The sequence below is a fragment of the Euprymna scolopes genome, chromosome 19 (genome assembly GCF_053919585.1).
Source record: "Euprymna scolopes isolate OS-2025 chromosome 19, ASM5391958v1, whole genome shotgun sequence".
NCBI classification, from domain to species: domain Eukaryota; kingdom Metazoa; phylum Mollusca; class Cephalopoda; order Sepiida; family Sepiolidae; genus Euprymna; species Euprymna scolopes.
This window is the reverse complement of record NC_136500.1, coordinates 88,735,355-88,749,934: the sequence shown is the minus strand read 5'-3', so window position 1 is coordinate 88,749,934 and position 14,580 is coordinate 88,735,355. Positions and strand designations below refer to the sequence as shown.

Sequence of the window (14,580 nt, the reverse complement as noted above, 5' to 3'; positions counted from 1 at the left end):
TATATTTGCCAGGTAGTTTTTAAATTTTTTTATGTGCCCAGTTGCTCCTATAATTATTGGAATGATAGAACTCTTCCTAAGATTCCAGTTTCTTTTCATGTCATATATAAGCCATAAAATATTTCAGTGATAGCCATTTGTGTTCCTAGTTTTGCATAGTAATTACAAAATATCTGATATTTTCCTAAAGCCCATGGACTTTATGAAGGGGGGGTACTTGATTCCATATATTTCTCATGTTATATCTCCCCCTTTGGTTTTCATACATAAAGTAAATTTTATAGTGTATAATGATTATTTGATACTGGAAATATTTATAATCGTACCCTATTTCGAAAAAAAAAAAGGGGGGGGGATAGAACATATGAGAAATATTTGAAATCAAGTCTCCCCTTGCTGTTATTTCAGATCATTTGAAACTATAGTAGCAAGTTTTAGTCTCCTCTTCATCAAAGCCAGAGGTGTTGGGGATATATATATATATATATATATAATATATATATATATATATATATATATATATATATATATATATTGTAGCATTTACCTAACAAAAATTGTTCACCTTTTCCACACACCAACTCCTGTCATTAGTCCTCCTCTCTTTTCGCCATTCGGTTTCACCACCTGACAAACACCTAATAGAAACTTTTTTTTTTTTTTTTTGTATTTTATTCAATTCTTCCAACACAGTGTGATCTGATGTAGCATTTAGCGGAGAAAATTAGTTCTTTCTTGTCTGCTAACACCTGCCAGTTGACAACGACCTGTTGTGGTCATCAAACGTGGCTCTCCATTACCCCACATCCATCCACCAACTTTCATGCGCAACACCACCCCCTTCCCATTCTGTGTAATACAACGTGAGCGGGAATTTACTAATCGAAGACATTTTTAATTTAATGAACATAAAGACTGAGGAATCTCACAAAATGGAGATTCCGCGTCTGTCTGTAACCGAAACTTAGTCATATTTTGCTAAACTATTACGTCATCTGCTCAGAGATGTAACTTTTTACAAATTTGAAACATACGCAGTATAAATAGTACTAATGTTCTGAGCTTTGTGGAACACTCTAAGAAGGAGCGCAGAGCGCATTCCTATAGCGAAGGAAACGAATTTCCCTTTTTGTATTCACTCGGAGTGGACTGTGAGCAACTCCATTTGTATGTGATTTCAGCTCTCCATGTTCTTCACCCCATTGGATGAAACACTTGGAAATTATATATATATATATATATATATATATATATATATATATATATATATATATAGATAGATAGATATATAGATATACTCGGGTTTTTTTATATTCAAAAGTAATGGACTAATGAATTCAACGAGGTTGTTAGATAGTGCTCAATAAAAAGAGCTGATAATACTTGTTTATTGTTATATAAACATGCTCACATCCCGCTGCTACAAATAGCCACTTGTTTCAATCAAACAACAGATATCATCAGGCAGCGACTTGACTATTCAAAAGTTCAATGAATAACCTTATTTATTCATTGAACTTTTGAATAGTCAAGTCGCTGCCTGATGATATCTGTTGTTTGATTGAAACAAGTGGCTATTTGTAGCAGCGGGATGTGAGCATGTTTATATAACAATAAACAAGTAATATATATATATATATATATATATATATATATATATATATATTAGCAGACAGACCGGCATTGCACGGCCGTAAAATACGCTTAAATATATTTTAATTCATACAGATTTCTTATTTATTATAGAACCAATATTCTATTTATTATATTTCAATCATTATAGAGTAATGAATTCAACTGTATTATTTCGCCGTTTTAAGTGTACAATTAACTTATAAAAAAGAACATTAAAACAATCGCTTATAAGTAAAATCTACCGTTCGTGGTAATAATAAAAAAAATAAATATTTCTTGATTTTAAACAACCAGTCAAACTAACCTTTTTAGATCCCCCTCCCCCAAGTGTTTATTTGTACGTTTAACATGTGGTTTTACGATAATCGGGAAAAATAACAACGGTATAGTTAAATATTTAGAGATTTGTTAAGAATCGGAATCGGTAATTATACCGGAATCGGGAATTTAATATGAAATTAGTCATTGTATCGGAATAGAGAAAATAATCTGATCGTCCCATCACTAATCTAATATATAAACGGTTATATGTCTGTCGGTCTGTCTGTCTCCATATTTTCAAACTCAGTCTCTACCGAAACTAACAGTCGCAGAGCAATGCTAGGGGCCTTAACTGATTGGATTTTTTTATGGGCCGTTCTTTGATGGGTCTTTAGCCGTCAAAATTGTTGTTAAAATTGTTTTTAAGGGGCCAAAAAATGGATCAAAATTGAAAAAAATCGTTAAACATTTTATGCATTCACTTTAGTTTTTTTTAAATTTTAATCGTATGTATGCGTGCCATGTTGTACAGTGGTAACGTCACCTGCTTTGAATGCTACATTTTCGGTTTCGATTCTAGCTGATGGCACCTAAATATTATTTTTTTTACTTTTGAAATCCCGATTATAATAATATATACGAAACCTAGACAAATTAAAATATCTAATTTAAGCGTATTTTACGCCCGGAAAAAGCCGGGCGCCCCCCTACTCCGCTAGTAAGTGTATCAGAATCGAGAAAAACAATTATAATTAGAAAAACAAATATATATATAATAAAAAAACAATCATATATATATTTATGTATATAATTAAAAAGCAACCATATATATTTATATATATATTTATATATCTATATAATATATATAATAAAAAAACAATCATATATATATATAATAAAAAACATGTATGTATATATATATATATATATATAATTTAAAAAAAAAACAATTATATATATACTAGCAAAAGTACCCGTCTTTGACTGCGTTCAAACACAGTCTACTGAAAATGGACTCGGATTTATGAAAGCATGATGATAGGTTATTAAAGGAAGGGTTGTAGAGAGATAGCTTCGAATTTGGGCGTATCAAAACCAAATCAAAATATGATGAAAGTAAAAATAAAATAGATAAACCCCATAATTTATTATACCATACCTCTTCACACTGAAATACTTATCACAATATTCTGTGGATCTATATTAAAAAACTTGTTAAACTTTGTGATATATTTTCATTCTATGGAGGTCAGGCGCGAACCAACACCTAATAATTTTATTATACCATATTTCTTCAAACTGAAACATAATTATCAAAGTATACTTACGCAGATAGATATGAAAAGTCTTTATTAAAGTTTGTGCTTTTTCCATTCTATGGAGGCCAGGTGCGAACGCAGACCCCACAATTTTATTATACCATCCCTATTTAAGTTGAAACAGACTTATTAAAGTATTCTTATGTAAATCTATATCCAAAACACTTGTAAACTTTTTTTTTTTTTAATTTTTTAATTTTTTATTTCCATACTTTGGGGGCCAGGCGCGTACGCAGACCCCACAATTTTTATGAACCACCGTTCTGCCAGATCAAACATACCCATTCCTGTGTCTCGATACATCTATCATTATATGTAATCAGTTTTTTAATATAGTCAACCATATAGGAGCCTATTCGTGACCACACACACACACACACACACAGCTTTATATTATAGATATAATTAGAAAAACAATTATATATATATATATATATATATATATATATATATATATATATATATATATATATATATATATATATATATATATTAGAAAAAAGATTCAAGCAGAGTGCTCTATTATAAGGAAAAATCCGAAAATAAGAACGTATTATGCATGTTTTTGTTTACAGAAAGTTTAGATAAGTCGTCGGTACCGTCGGTTTCAACCTGATGATTAGGGACAGCTTTAGATACCCATATAAATCTCTTTTTAGACGTTCTCAATGACTCTAGTAGCGATGAATTTATCACCTCCGTTTTTAAAAAACCTACATCCGTTAATTCCTGTATTTTAAATTTTAAAAGTGAATGTCCATTCCGTTATAAAACGAATATAATAAGGAATCTTATACATCGTGCAAAGGTGATTTCCTCAAGCAAAAAAATGTTCTTTAATGAATTAAAAAATATAAAACAAGTGTTAGTAAATAATCAATTCCCTAACTCTCTTGTAGATAAAGAAATAAAATTAGCCATTAGTAATTTGAATCAAATTAGTGATATTCAAGAAAATTATCAACCTGTTAATATATATTACCGTAACCAGTTACAAAAGAACTCAAAAAACGATGAGAGTATTCTTAAAAATATAATCCGTAGATACGTGGCTCCCAATAATGATTAAAAAAAAATAAAATTTTTTTATATATTATAAAAAAAAATACAGACAACAAGCCTTGTAATGAAAAACAACATTTCGCAAACAAACGACCTGTTGGAAAGGACCAATGTAGTTTACAAATTTAGCTGCCCAATAGGAGTGTATCTCCAATATTAGTAGATACATTGGATCAACAACTAACACCTTGTCGCGAAGATTGACTCTCCACCTCTCTGATTCTAGCTCCATATCACAACGTTTGAAGGGACATGGCTGCCAACATTCGGAATTTCGAAGAATTATGGTAGAAAATACAAGAGTATTGCAGAGTGAGAGAAATGTAAATAGGCTTAGAATACTCGAAGCATTTTACATTAAAACAAAAAATCCTCAAATAAATAATATTAATTATGAGTGCAGCCGGAACGTTTTGAAATGTTTGGGATAAATGTTTGAATATGTATATATGTTTGTACATATAAATGTGTTTAATATATGTAAAAAAAAAAAAAAGTCCGCCCATCTAACTTGTAACAAGCTTCCACGTGACTAGGAAAAATGTATATTTAAGTAAATTAAAAAACAATTTCTACATTTATTTCTACAATATACCTGAGGATGATAGAAGTACTTCTGTCGAAAGCGTTCGCGATTATGGATCCAACATATACAATTTCGAGAACACAAAAAGGACTATTCGGAGATTGGAGAAGATAAAAAGGAAAATTGTAAAAGAATAATTCCGTGCTATTCAATAATATTTGTCTATATATATACAGTGATGATCATATTTATTGGCACGGTAAAATAAAAGTTAAATTTTGTCTAATAAATTCTAAAAAAGGGATTAAATTAAAGAAAATAACAAAGTATATTATGTATTTTTAACTGGCCTTTCCGATGCAGCAATCGGATTTTAGAAAAAATAAATAACAAAGGAACAACAAACATAATTGCAAAAAACCCTTGTTCAAAATTATTGGCACGATTTATTTAATAATCAATTGTATAGCCTTTGGCCTTGATTACCTTCCTCAGTCGCTTTTCATAGTTTACAACCAAGTTGTTGCACTCTTCAGTAGTAATTTTAGCCCACTCTTCCTGACAATAATCCTCCAATTGAATAAGATTTTTAGGCTTCCTTTGCATTACCCTCAATTTTAATGTTCTCCATAAATTTTCAATTGGATTAAGGTCTGGGCTTTGTGATGGCCACTCCAAAACATTAATATGATTGTCCTCAAGCCATTTCTTAGTCAGTTTAGCCGAATGCTTTGGGTCATTATCTTGCATGAACCACCAACGACGACCAAGTGAGAGCTCTTTAGCAGAGTCTTTCAGGTTTTCATCCAATATTTTAACATAATCTTCCTTTTTCATGCTACCTGTGACCTTAACAAGTCGCCCTGGTCCAGAGGCAGCAAAGGATCCCCAAAACATACAACTGCCTCCACTGTGCTTCACTGTGGGTATGGTGTTCTTAGGCAGGAAAGCTTCGCCAGATTTTCTGTAAATATAAGACACTTTATTATGGCCAAATAACTCTATTTTCGTTTCGTCAGTCCATAGAACACGTTTCCAGAATGCAACATCTTTATCAATATGACGTTTTGCAAAGGCTAGCCTTGCTTTCAGGTGCATAGGCTTCAATAAGGGAGTCTTTCTCGGACGACATGCTTTTAAACCAGCTCTCTTCAAAACTCTACCAACTGTATGTCGAGATACATTCACTCCAGAGGTGCTCTGTTCATCAACAATCTCCCCAACAGAGATCCTTGGGTTTTGTTTTACTTGTCGAACAATTTTCCGTTCATCTCTTGGGGAAAGAATCCTTTTTCTCCCTCTACTATCTAAACTCATAACGTGGCCTTGCGATTTGAACTTGTTAATTATGGCTCTAACAGTGGATTTGGGAAGGTTTAGCTTCTTTGAAATCTTATCATAGCCCTCCCCATTGGTATGGCATGCTACAACAAGCTTCCTGACGTCTTCGCTGTGTTCCTTAGTTTTAACCATGGCGATTGAAAATTATAATTTAGTCACTTATAATAGTTTAAATAAATCGCTATCTAAAAATTATCTGAAAAAAATTATTCACTGAATTAGCGTTAAACAAGCATAATATGGCTATAAAAAAGTTCAGAAAGCACGTAAACCGGAAATTGATTGATATTATACTGATACTAAAAGAAAAACAAAGCCGTGCCAATAATTTTGAACAAGGGTTTTTTGCAATTATGTTTGTTGTTCCTTTGTTATTTATTTTTTCTAAAATCCGATTGCTGCATCGGAAAGGCCAGTTAAAAATACATAATATACTTTGTTATTTTCTTTAATTTAATCCCTTTTTTAGAATTTATTAGACAAAATTTAACTTTTATTTTACCGTGCCAATAAATATGATCATCACTGTATATATATATATATATATATATATATATATATATATATACACACACACACATTTGTGGAAATATTCTTTATTCACTTATATTTCTTTTTTATATATACCAATCCTTATTTAAGAAGCTCAATGTATATATTAGGTTTCATGTCTGTAGACCAAAAACGGACAGGAGTTTGGTAGGCAAAATCTTTTAAACAATTATATGTAAGCATACATAAATATATTTAGAAAAGGTTTGTCTACTATAACCTTTTTATGCAAATATTACGCAAATATAAATCATGTAGAGTATCTGCATGAATATAATTACACAATAGTTAACTAAAGATGATCACCCTATACGAAAACCGAACAAACTAATAGTGAATTAATTAAAAGGAATGTTTAAAAGAATATGCAAATTAGCTATATCTTTTGCAGATGAATGCAATTCCACAATCCATATATAAGAAAGTTGTATTTTATTTTTATATAAATAGAAGAGAGTTTTTAATGTGAATATCAATACACAAAACAACCCAAATTTATAAGCGTGTATATATATATATATATATATATATATATATATATATATATATATATATATATATAAATAAAGATCAGTTTCAATTATTCAGGAAGAAATGAACTATGACGAACAAATCTGTATCAGCTATCTTCTAACATGTCTCGCCACAGTCCTATACAAAAAGGGCGTTTTTTTCATACTCTGCATTCCATTTCTTTCCGATTCTTTAAGATACAACATAATCTCCATGTTTTTGAACTGCCACACTCTTGTAATTCTTGAAGAAGGGAAAAATTACAGATTTAAATCTAGCTCTCATAGCCTTATATATATATATATACAGAGAGAGAGAGAGAGAGAGAGAGAGAGAGAGAGAGAGAGAGAGAGAGAGAGAAACAAAACAAAAAAATGTCCATTCCAATATAAAGAGGCATTTATTATTTCTATATGGAAATCGTTTCCTTTTCTCAGCACAGCCGTGCATACTTAAAACAACAACACAAAAAAGCAGGACAACGCAATCCTCTTGAAATTCACTCTTCCAGAACTTGGCTCTTGTCTTTATTTGCTTAAATGTCACTTTCAGTAGAACCTGCTTGATGTGAAGGAATCACTTATTCATAGAATGTTATAATTACTTACAAATGAAGATTATGAATAGACTCAATTTTTAACATTAGACAAAAGCTCTCCACTTGCAGAGGACTCCTTTTGCAAGGGTGTTTGTGTCGTGGGTCTATAGTGATGCAATGAATATCCAATCGCACCTCTTTCGAATCTCCATTGCTTTGGCTTCGAGACTACGAGAAGTCTCGGAAAACTGAAAACGAACCAGAGAAAGCCCATTATATCTCAAATCGCTAATCCTCTCCTAACACGATAAAAATATGATAATATAAAGCGGCGTTGAGTCTCTACAGTTCCAAGTGAGCACTGTCTAAAGATAGCAGTTTTAATCTTACCCAAGCAGATCAGAGGATTAGTTGAAAAAATATGTGCTGAGACAACAACTATGGAAGGCAGTAATTACTGGGGATACACTTATATGACTCGGCATTGCTATCCTGAATGTACATCTACTGTGTTATTAATTTTAGGGGGACAAAACTTTATTATAGCTGATAAAAAAGGAAAAGTGAGTTTTTTTTCTGTGTCCACGGTAAAAAGGTCGGAGAGAAAACATTTAATGGAGGTTGAAAAAAAATTAAATAAATAAGGGAGTAAAGTCAACCGACCGGGTTTCGCCCTTAATTTTCAAAGCCGAATCGAATCGAATTTTTTTTTTTTTTTTTTTTTTTTTTAGTATAGGGAAACGAATTCAAACGAAGGAATGACTAAAATAAAATCAAACTATTGGAAAGAAAAAAAAATGGGGGAACGACTAAAATAGATGTATCATTAAGAAAATTATACACTGGAGAGGACTCTCCAAGGCGTTTCCTCTCCATTGTATAATTAACATAACGATAGATTTCTTTTACTTGTTCACCCACTTTTTTTTTCTTTTCGATAATTTGATTTTATTTTAGTCGTTCTCCTGTTTTAATTCTTTTCCTTATTCAAAAAAAAAAAAAAAAAAAAAAAAAACACTCGATTCGGATTTGAAAAGTGAGGGCGAAACCCGGTCGGCTGACTCTACCCCTTTATTTATTCAAAATTTTTTTTCAACCTCCATTAAATGTCCCCCCCCCTGGTCCTTCTTTTTACCATGGATACAAAAACTCCTTTCCTTTTTTTAACAGCTGTTTTATTTATATAGATCGAAATTAATATTAATTATTTCAACGCCGAGTAAATCCAGTTCAATATTAGTCTAAATATTTAATAGCGAGACAATTTTTTAAAAGAAACAGTTTTTGTTGTTGTTTGTTTGTTTTTTTAATGCGTTATGTATTAAATTCCTGCACAGGGCTATACTACTGCAAGGTCCGATTCACATGATTTGGTTACATTTCCCAAAAGCTGGCTCTACTGCTTCGAGTTCTTTGCCTAGTCAACATTACGGGGACAAAGACTTTATCCCGCAAACAAGGCCATGAGAATCGTCTCATTTTGGAAGGCTGACATCATTGGTAAACCGACACTCCTCTGCTGTTATGCTAATCGCCAGAAAAACCTCTGATTTGCAAGCAGCGAAATACAACTCCAGTGTATCTTACTCCTCTCACCGCTCCCCACTTTCTCCAGTTATCATCATCAGTATTATAACCACAACCGACGTCATTACCTCTATCGTCCACACATTTTTATCTAATAACGAGAAAACCCTTAGTATTAGAAGTTAGTACCCGCCAATGATGTTGGATCAAACGGGTCTGAGACACCAACATCTTATGTACGACATGAAAAGAATCGGAAATCTTAGGAAGATCTCTTATCATTTCAGGAATTATGAGAGCCACTAGACTAATTAAAAAAGAATGTCCAAAATTTCAAAACAATCTGACAAATATATCCGGTGAACCAAGTGCCAGAGAGATTCAAACAATTTCACTTATACGTCATAATCCCGTTGACACACCGGTTCCCGTCAGATCATTGAAGTTAAGCAACGTTGAGCCTGGTCATTACTAAAATGGGTGACCAATTTGGGAAGTCCAGATGTTGTATGTAGGAGGACGTCGACACCTCACTGCAAAAAATTGCAAGAACCTAACATCGTTATCTCCCCTTAACGGGGCATACATATACGACTGAGGACCACTTGTGAATTTCATACTTTCATGAAACTTCCTCCCTCGGAGGAAGCCGGTTAAACCCGAATGGGGTTAGTGCTGACGCACACTTACATGGACAATTTGAATTTTTAAAAAGAGATCTCTCGGGTGGAATGGATGAAATAGCGAGTGAATGTCTGGCATCCGGTAGGATGTACGATCCCCAGCTAGAATAAAAATAAGAAAATTAAAAAAAAAAATGGAAATTTGGTTTGCTTTCTTTATTTAATGCCAGCCCAACTCATTGAGTCATTTATTGCAGAATCTGCTGAGGATAGATCATGAAAGATGCTGCCAAGTCTGCTGTAAAGGAAGCGGCCTCCCTCTACCGGCTAGAAAACGTATCACAGCTGCCAATATCTTGTATCTCTATAAAGTCATCACTCGCCCACGCATGAATTATTGTTCTCACATTTCGAGATAAAATTATTTTAGAAAGTATTTTTTTTTAACATTTCGTGTTATTTTCTGTGCCATTTTTTATTTCAACAATTATTAGTAGATAATAAATACTAATTTTTAAGTCACACAGGAACGAGAACCACACGGAAACACGAGAAGTAGTCAAACAATCTTATTAACAATAGAGATGAATTTAATTACAAAATCATTGTTCGCAAATCATATATCTACAAACATATAAAACAGGATTTGTGCATAGCAGCAGCAGTGAATGTTAGTTTACTTATCGACTCTTGACTGGAATACTTCTCAAATCAGCAGTTTTCTTTAACCAATCAAATGTCGGGAAATATTCACTTCCAACTTTCGCTTGTAGTATAAAAGCCCAAGCGCAGTGTTTTTCTCCGTTTTTCTTTAAAAGCGGATCTCTAACCCTAACCAAAGGGCCACGGCATGAGAGATTTTCCACAAACCACAAAGCATAGTAAGATGACATGTTTGCTGAGCGAACGCAAACCAATTTTTAAATCTGGAGAAATTAGAATAAAAAAAAAGGGAAAATTGTGTCTATAGATAGACAACAATGTGAAAAGAATCTCTTTTTTAAGGAAAATACTTAAATACAGAAACCAGCCTGCATATTAATACTGAGATGAGAGAGCATTAATCAGACATCAACTGAAAGGATTCCCAAAGCATTAGGCCACTCAAGTTCTAGGAGAAAAAGACAATAGTCGATGCTAGCAAAAAATCAATGGTAAACGACTGTTGTGAGAACACAAACTCATTTTTGCAGGTTATTAAAAGAGATGAAGAGTGCTGGGACATCAGGAGAGACTTGTTCATTTATCTGGTCATATGCATAGTTTTTATTAATAGTAATTATTATCGGACATTGCTGAGTTTGTATTTATCTAAAAAATAAAGAAAATCATCTGTCTCTCTATAGAGCACACAAAGAGAATATTTCTAAAACCAAAGTTCGAATTTTATCAATAACTGAATCTTTGGATTTATAGAAAGAACCGAACTTGCTTCGGATAATATTTAGGAAAAAATATGTTTTTTAAAACGTCTATTCTTTTTTCTTGAGACACATCTATAATATAAATTTCACGTGTCTGTTTGTTTGTATGTATGTATGTCTGCATAAAACTTTCTATAGAGGCGACAGATTTTTACGAGATTTGGTACCGTTTTGAAGCTCGAACCTTCAGACGAAAAATATCGAAAAATTGGCTAAAAGCATTTATTCCTTTCTCCTCAACTGGGCACTTTTCTACGGGGAGGGGTCGCTTTTTTCGCCGATATTTTCGGAAGTCAACCTCTCTTTTTAATTGACTAGTCTTAATTTAAACATTCGTCACTTCCGGATTGGCGATGGGCGCAACAACAAAGACGTCACTTTTTTTTCACGTTCTTTTCCTCCGTCGCGGCACGGGTTAGAGCCTGTCTGCATACTACGATTTTTTTTTTTTTTTTTTTGCTCAACACACACCTCCAAACATCCAGGCAACGCCGGGCACTCAGGCTAGTATTGAATAAAATCTTCATATTCGCCATCTTTCAAAGTGCTAAGGTGAAACCTTTGACACCATCCCCATCCAGACCTTCACATTTCAAAAACCTAAATTTTTGCGTTACTCTGCATGGCTGAAAGATGGGACGGGAATGAAAGAACTGCAAGGTGTTTCATGTCACTTACGTTTGGAAGTCTGGTAACTCAGCAGACGTTCTTGGTCTTGGGAATTTAGTTTCACCCTGGGAAAGTTTGCTACTTTTGGTACTGTCGTTGTTGTTGTTGAGGTGCAGGAATGCCTTAAATGAGCGCCTTTAAGACGAGACGCTTACCCTCAGAGACCGGGAAACACAGACTTCTCACCCGACCCCTTCCGAGATGCGTTTCGATGGATGCGAGTGACATTTTGCGATTTTGACTGGCCGTCTATCCTCCCCTTCGTTTATATTAACCTTTCTCCTCGCTTCTACCCTAATCTGTGATTCTCCTCCAACTCATCCACCATCAATTATTAGTTTTCATATATATATATATATATATATATATATATATATATATATATATATATAAAATTTGCCATGGTTGTTGCCCAAAATGTTCAATCTTGTCTTAGTGATAGTGAGACTGATCTTTCAAGTTCACTAGAAGTGTAACGAAATATCATAGGATTATATGCTTCCCTCCTCCTCCCTCTGGAAGCATAGATTCACAATTACATCGTCGTGGTTTCAATTGCAAGTCGAGCTTATAGGGGATGAAATTATTAATGCAGATTTGGTTTTAAATTAAAAAATAGTTTCTACGGTTGGTAAGAAAAAAAAATCGAGACCAAAAAGAAAAATAAAGAATTCAGACTACCCAACTATTTTAAATACAGATGACTATACTTGCCGTGGATCTATAAGAGACGTGTACTAGAAAGGTTATATATATATATATATATATATATATATATATATATATATATATATATAATGATGAAAATAATGGAAATAGCATTCCGACAAAATAGAGAAAATAAAAAGGAACAAACCGTATTATGTGTTCATCAACGTTTCGTCTTTATTTCGAGATTTCCTCTGGATGAATGAGATTAAGAAACCAAAAAATATACCAGTACAAAATATTTGAAAATGTTTCACGTGCACAGTGTGACGCAGTTCTATTTCAGAATATTTCTTAATCTCATTCATCCAGAGGAAGTCTCGAAATAAAGACGAAACGTTGATGAACACATAATACGGTTTGTTCCTTTTTATTTTCTCTCTCTCTCTCTCTCTCTCTCTCTCTCTCTATATATATATATATATATATATATATATATATATATATATATATGCTTGTTCATTCGATGCTGCTGCTTTTATTAGCGATAGTAGCAGCGTGGGTACGCTACATTTCCACTGAATAGGTTGTGAGAGTTATCTATCTGGCATGCAAATGTCAGCATTTCGTCGCCCTTTTTGACGGGGCGCATTTTTTATTTATATATAATTTATACTAATTTTTACAGGTAGAAATGTTATCAAGGTTCACGCGCTTTTTGCTCAATAGTAGTGGTCAGCATTGCTTGGACTTTTTCGAGAATCGAACACAGTTTATTTAGCAAGAAACATGTATCTCTAAATAAATGCACGTAAGAATAATGAATTGCTTTCTCTCTTATCTTCCCTCTCTCTTATATCTATTTATTTATTTCCACTATCCCAGGTCCTACAGTAAATAAGATTGATTTACAAAAAAAAAATAAATACTTTTTTTAAAGGAAAATATCGTATAATTTTTTTTGTTTTTGTTCAGCTCTTTTCCACCGTTCCGTTTTTTTTTTTTTAATTTTTTTTTTTTTATTATTTTTTTTTTTATTAATGAATTGCAAACACCTTTATTAAATATCTATATATTTGCCATTTGGGGCAGTGTTCATGTCATATGATTTAGTTACTATTTTTTTTTTTTTTTTTTTTTAATGAATTGCAAACACCTTTATTAAATATCTATATATTTGCCATTTGGGGCAGTGTTCATATCATATGATTTAGTTACTATTTTTTTTTTTTTTTTTTTTTTAATGAATTGCAAACACCTTTATTAAATATCTATATATTTGCCATTTGGGGCAGTGTTCATGTCATATGATTTAGTTACTATTTTTATTTTATTTTTTTTTTTTTATTAATGAATTGCAAACACCTTTATTAAATATCTATATATTTGCCATTTGGGGCAGTGTTCATGTCATATGATTTAGTTACTATTTTGTTTTTGTTTTTTAAATAAACCTGGTAGAGAGAATAGTGTTCCGTTGGATGAAGGAAAGGGAGTCTGTATCCGTCATCTCCCTTTGCTGAGTATAAAACAGACAAGCAAAAAGAATAACAGGGTTACTATAGTTTGATTATAAAAACAAACTTCTACAATTCAAAAAAAAAATTTATTCATAAGTTTCATAAACAAACAGACATGGTCGACAAAGATACAAAACATCTTATGTCACACGTGGATAAAAGTCTGTTTTGTTTTTGTTTTCATCTTGCCTCTCGCCCAAGTCGGGGCTAGGAGTGAGAAAGCAATATGACGTTTAAAAACTGTCTCTTTACAAAGAGTTGAAAAGAGTTTCGGCGGAAATGCTTCCCACGCAGACAACATATAAATCGCTCCGCGAATGAGAACATGCGATCGCCAAAGAAAATATACAGTAATTGAATAATTGCTCCAAGCTTAATTTATTATATAAATATCATCTGTCTGATAATGTATGTATGTATGT

The 14,580-nt window shown here is 32.6% G+C and overlaps 1 protein-coding gene across 3 annotated transcripts in view; it reads left to right on the top strand.

Annotated features, from left to right (window-relative positions):
- The window catches only part of LOC145239826 (proto-oncogene tyrosine-protein kinase ROS-like), a 682,889-nt gene that overhangs the window by 340,574 nt on the left and 327,735 nt on the right, over positions 1-14,580 (top strand). The gene's annotated exons all lie outside the window — the stretch shown is intronic.